At 39.6% G+C, this 6,428-nt stretch overlaps 2 protein-coding genes across 2 annotated transcripts in view; one reads left to right on the top strand and one right to left on the bottom strand.

Annotated features, from left to right (window-relative positions):
- PSMD1 (proteasome 26S subunit, non-ATPase 1) overlaps nt 1–6,428 on the bottom strand; it is a 137,696-nt gene that overhangs the window by 79,443 nt on the left and 51,825 nt on the right. The window lies entirely within an intron of this gene.
- Nucleotides 1–6,428, top strand: part of HTR2B (5-hydroxytryptamine receptor 2B) — an 18,405-nt gene that overhangs the window by 2,465 nt on the left and 9,512 nt on the right. The window lies entirely within an intron of this gene.

Genomic DNA, 6,428 nt, shown 5'->3' on the forward strand with positions numbered 1-6,428 from the left:
TTTTTTTTTTTTTTTTTTTTAAGGACCACCTAGCTAAGCAGTCCCCAATCCCCCATCTCTAAGCTTATTTACACGTTCATACAAGATCCCAGTTTAACCAGATCTGCTATGAACAGCGTTATTCATCCCTTCCACTCACAAGAGAAAAAAAATAGTCTCTTCCCCCCACCCCCTCCTGCCACCAAAAAGGTTTATTACTTTGACTAAAAACAAACTACAGATACTACACTCTGGAGAGAGGGAAAGATAGAGTTAATATATACACTCAGAACAGCACAACGTTTTGGGGCATCTGAACTCGTCAGAAATTAGACTCACAGTACAAGTTCTCCCTCTAAGACCCTTACAAAAAGAAATAGCTTGTTCTGGTTAAATTAAACAGTGAAAAGCTTCTTGACAAGTGGCAGCACCTGCGTTGGACAGCTTGCTGTCTCACTTACTATCCAGGTGCGTTTCAGACGCGATCCCTGTGACCACAGGCAGCAACAATTCGCCTGGTGTCGCTTCGAGCAACACTGATTTTCGGCTGCCCGAGAGAAATGGCGAGAGCTGCAGCGCGCCATCGAGCGGCTCCATCTGCTTGGCTAGCTTAATTTCGGGCCATCTGTGCACCTGATGTAAGAGATTCAGGTTGCCATTTGCTGCGACTTGCATGGAATAAAAAGTGATTTTGATGAGATTATGCCCTGGCTTTGACATTTTCTTGTTTATTTCACGACGACTAAACCAAAGTCGTCTTCCTATTTCCAAGGATGCAACTCTGTTTCAGATGCCGTTCGATACCATCCCTACGGGGAATCCAGCCTTTACATTTATTTTTATTTAAAAGTGCCGCTTTAAAAAGAAGTGGACATGCAATTTTAAATTATACCCCAGAACAGACGCCAGACGCGAGCTGCAGTGCTTCTGGGTTATTTTTTTTTTCCAATTAACTTGAAGAGTATATCCAGGATTGCAAGTCAGCCTTTGAGGTATAGTGTGCCACTGACCCAGAACTAATGATCAGTTAGTGGGAATTCTGTGTTTCTATATCAAACCCCTAGGAGTTGCCTGACATGGCAGGAGGACAGGAAGGAGAAGGGGACAGACAGGGACCCAGCAAGCACAAACTGACTCTTAAATGCAGCTAATAAGTCAGTCAACAAGAGACAGTGTTGATTTGGTGACAATTCCTGTTAAGTCATAAAATGTGTCACATTCAGTTCCTCTAGATACACTGTCACTCATTATATAAAAGTATCAAACAATTAAGCAAATGGGGAGTAAGGGATAGCATTCTTTTCAAGCAATAGTTTCTATACAATAAAAATGACAACTCCACTGGTCAGTGTTCATGAACAACCTGAATCACCTGTACATTTTCATAAGTATTTTTTTTTTTTTTTAGAAAATCCTTTCCTGTCCTTTTTCGTGTCCTTGTGACAAGGTATTTAGCAGAATTTGCAGACTCGCTGAAATCTGACAGGCCATGCCGTGCCGTGCGCACTTCTGCTCTGGCTTTTTTGAAAATGACTTAAATAGGAATGATTTCATTGCTTCGTATGTAGATTGGCGAGACAAACAATGGATTACACTGATGTTCTAAAGAATCAGAATTTTTTTAAACAGATATAGATATTCATCAAACACAATGATAAAACCAATATCTTGACTAGGGATCGAGTACAGTGGGAAGTTAACACGCTGTCTTTTTGAACTTCTCTAATTTCCCTAGTAATTAGTTTTGCCTTTCTAACTTTCTTACTTTTTTTTTTATTGCTACTTAATCTTTCGATTAATCCAGAACTAAAACCGTCATAACCAGATTGAGGCATGCTAAGAATCTCAATTTTGAAATCAACAAAAGCATCTTTCGTCTTTTGGGACCTTTTAAGAAAACCGTAGAACTAGCCGCCATGCAGTAGGTGCGGGGAGGCTCCCACAAGTGCTCCGTATAACCTAGCAGAGGTAAACACTGGAATTACTTCCATGAGACATTTCCTTGGCAGCAAAATGGGGAAAAATGTTCTGCCTCTTCAACAATTGGTGGAAGATATCAAGGTGTTTACAGAAAGTTCAGACCCAGAGCAAATTGTTAAGAGTTACAGGAATGAAACAAGAACATGGACACTGAAGCACCTCGCAAGTCTAGAGCTCAGAAGTTTAAGTTAATTGAACAAGGATTAAAATCACTGGCAAAGACAGCAATCAAATCCACCTTCCTGCATTTTCCCCACAAGAATATTTTTCCACTAATGGTGTGGGGGTGTTTCTCAATATAAAATATAAGTATTATCCTTCTGCTTTTTGACTGACATCTAATTATGTGAAGGATATAAAAGAGGAGAAAGGTGTGAATCAAAACCTAGCAGTACTGAAACTACTTTCATGTTTAGTGGAAATATGCAGTAATGTTTAAAATGTAAAACTGACTATCAACACTGACTCCACTCCCTTAGGAAAGGCTTGCAAAAATGACTCCTTTAAGAAGTGTACTGTTTTTGGAATAAAAGCGGCTCACTTTGGATATTTTCGCTGTAGCGACTTCATAACTCCAATGGCATGCTTAAATGAAATAAGTTTACATTTCAGATCGAGTGAACCATATTTTAACATCAACTGGATGTACATGGAGACTTTAATTTAAAAGGGCTTAGAAACATCAGAATGTACGAATAGTTAATTGCTTTTATTAGCTGCTAAATTCTTCACTTTTCTTTCATTAAGAGGCCAGCATGTTAGGAAGTCAGAGCATGCTTTTAAATATCACATTGAAAGCTAGCAGAGCTGTCTACAAGTGGAGTTGGCACATTCTTAAAGCAGGTGGTCTCAGATCCCCTTCTTATGAGGTCATGGGTGGAAGTTCAATTGCTAAGATTTTAGTGGGGAGGAAGGGTTGGTTGGAAATCGCATTCCTTAGTTGCTATTTTGTACCTTCAAAATGTGCCCCTTAAATACAAGGCAAGGTAATGTTGATTGTGAGCTGAGAACTGTCCACTGCCCATGAGGAATTGCAGTATCTCTTCCATTATTTCCTTTGGAGAAGATCCACCGCAAAACATTCACCTGCCATTCATTTGCAGAAATGCAGGGAAGACAGAGAACAATCCATTTTTAAGGAGACTAGCAATCTGACTAGCAAAAATGATCTGACTGTTTCCAAGTCTGAAGGAAACTAAAGAAGGTATAGGAAAACGTTAATATAGAGAAGTTTTCTCATTAGCTTCAATACAAAGCTACTTTAGTAAATAATACCTCCCACCTTTGACATACTGTGATTTCAATGGAGCAGATACAAAAAATAAAGCCAAAGTTCAAGTGCCCAAGTTGAATACGAAAGCAAGAAAAGCAGGGTGGGAAATCAAAGCTGAAGGTGTCCTCGGCATCACTTACTGCCATCAAATACAACCCAAACTTGAAAGTCTACACGTGCAGCTGCTTATAAACTGATGCCTGGGTTTTTACAATATGAAAAAGTCAAACTTCCCTCGCAATAAAAAAACCTTATATCAACAAAGTGACTGGTATAATGAAAGCTGTTACAGGCAACAACATTTCTATCGCCTACATGGTACATTACTATAAAGGTAAAACTAATTATTTCCAAACCTTATTAGAAGGCCACTCTCAGTTTCAAGTCTATACACCCACAAATCAGTGCCTTGCCATCATGAGTGTTCAAAGAACATCTCTTTGGCTTAAATGAGAAGCAGCTCTTTTGTACTGAACCTAGTTTTAAGGATAATCTTGAATCCCATATACTCAATAAAGCTGCCCTTCTCATTTCCTAAATAAAGCAAGACCAGAAAACTTCTGTTAAAACTCACTGTATCCATCTTAGGACAAACCTAAAAGCACAAAGGGGAAGTGCCAGAGCAGAAAGCATTTTAAGAATGATAAAAGTAATCTGAGCACCTAAAAAAACCCATCCATGTACTTAAAAAAGAAATCAATATACCAATTATCAAAAGCCAGGACTCGTTACAGAATAAGTTACACCAGCACAACAAGATACAAAACACTGAACAAAACAGATGTACGTGATGGGAGAATAAGAATTTCTTAAAACCAAAATTCAGTGCAGCCTGTCAAGAGCCCTGCAGCTTAGCTCCATTATTTTACATATTTGTCTTACTTTCAAACTAAATGTTAGCATTTGGCTCAAGAGCCTGAGCCTACTTTCTGAACACTGGGGAAAGTCAGCCTCTTCCACGTCTTAATAACCAAACTCCAGGAGTTCATAACAATCTCCAAGTACCAGGTGAAATAAGGTGACTAACAACACAAGTGCTAAACCTGCTTCTGGAAGGCAGAATTTAGCATTTTTTTTTTTTTTAAAAACAAATGTATTTTTCTTCAAGACCTCCTGCTTGGAAGCATCTCCCAGTATTGGCCATAATTCTATAAAGGACAAGTTTATTCCACTTGTATAACTTTAATTTACACTTATAATATTAGGTATGTACAAAAAGATCCTGTGGGCAACTGGCAGGACCAGACAATGAAAGAGGCCCTGCTGGCAGCACCCAACTGGGTGGCAAACACTTGTTTTCTCATGTTTTTATAGTGAGTTTTCTAGATTATGAAAAAGAAAACACAGCCTGAACTGGGCTTCCAGCACTTGGCTCTGGGCATTTATGCTTTAAACACACAGAGGGACATAGAAATACATTTAAATCCAATAGGGGTGAGGGGAGAAAGCAAAAGATGCTATATCATTAACCTAGCTTGTTAAATTGGCTTTTGTGATTACAATTTTAAGGCAGTTATTTTGTTCAAACAAAAACATTGGCCAACTAAGAACCAGCTTTAACTCGGAGGACTGCTGCTCGCCACACCTATTTCGAAGCAAACCAAATGCATTTACACCAGGAAAAGGTTTCTCCATTTAAGCTGCAACCAGCCCAAATGCTGCAACTCCACTCAAGTAATACAAGGCTCCATTGCATCAAGTGACTACCGCAGAAATCCACCCGTATCCAGAACAAAGGAAAGCAAAACTCCATTGCAAGGCATCTGAGGATTTTCTGTTGTCAGGAGAAGGTTAGCTGCCAAGAAACAGAAGTCATTTTACTGCATGGCCTCAATTCCCTCTGTAGAAGGCATTAAAGAGTTTCTCATTTGAAATTTAGCTATCCGTGTTATCTGTATACACCTTTACTAGGTAAAATATGCACTTCTGCCAACCACACTTCAGCTTTTTAATTGTTAAAAGTTGATTTAGCACAAGCTACAGAAAGCTTCTCGACTTCCTAGGGAGAACAGAGATTATTCAAATGCATTAAATTAACTGGTTCTGTTAAGTACTATTTTTTCTGGCATGCTGGCTTCCACGTGGCTGGTGGAGCGACTGTATTAAGGGCCCTAGAGATTTATAAAAGGTACCACATCTTAAGGCCTGATGAAATTGTAGAGAGAAAAGTTAAAAGAGAATTCTTGTTTATTTAATGGTTTATTAGCAATGTGGCTTTCACATCGCATCCCAGCTAATTTAATGAGCTTTAGATGCTTTTTTTCCTGTATCTAAGTTTCTGATATTTGGGAATCACACACCCGAACATTGCAACGTACAGTCAGTTCAGTTATAACAATCAATTCAAGTCTTCCCTTGTTGTCTCCCCTCTTTTACTGCACTCACCTGGAGCCTGCTGCTTTGGGAGAGGGACAGCTTTATTGTTAGCCTCCCTCTATTTCTGCCCTTGTTCCCATATGTACAAGACAGACCGGTATAGGCACTGCCCGTCCTAATGCAATGTGCCATCCTCCCTTGCTTGAAACTTGGGAGTAAGTCGCTGCTTCTCTGTGCAATTCTGACAGTCACAACATGAAGGAATCACGCTCTAATCTTAAATGACTTAAACTTCTGCAACACTGCGTTATTGAAAAGATAATGCCCTCCGGCTATGCCAGTTTATTTGGCTCTCAGCAGAGTCTGTCATTGGTTACTCACCATTATATAAATAGGGTTAAATATGAAATTCCACAAAAACCCCATCATTGTACAAAGAGGTGCGTATGCTGACAGCCCATCAGCTGCACCTGGAGATCTATGGGTTCATACATGCAGAACACCAAAATGCATCATAGACTTGAGCGCTATCCCAGCAATGTTGGCTCGCTACACAAACCACTTGTGAAGAAGATCAATTAGTTTATGATAAAAACCTCAAAAGAGTTGCATGAAAGTCCATTCACTCCATTTTGTAAAGTAAATATTTAAGAGATCTTCACTGGGGAAGATGCAGCTCTCAAATGCAAACCCCTTGGAAAGCCTGAACGTAAAACAAAGTGAATGTCACTGTCCCAAAAACAAAGCAGTTGGCGGACAGTTGCGCTCTATACCCAGACACCATTAAAAACGGATTAGCCCCAGTCAAAAACGTGATTTAAGACTGAAGTGTTGAAAAGCTTAGGCCACTGCTTGTGAAAAATGAAGGGGGGGGGGGTGG

Source organism: Gavialis gangeticus, unplaced genomic scaffold (genome assembly GCF_001723915.1).
Source record: "Gavialis gangeticus isolate Ggan-Ray unplaced genomic scaffold, GavGan_comp1, whole genome shotgun sequence".
NCBI classification, from domain to species: domain Eukaryota; kingdom Metazoa; phylum Chordata; order Crocodylia; family Gavialidae; genus Gavialis; species Gavialis gangeticus.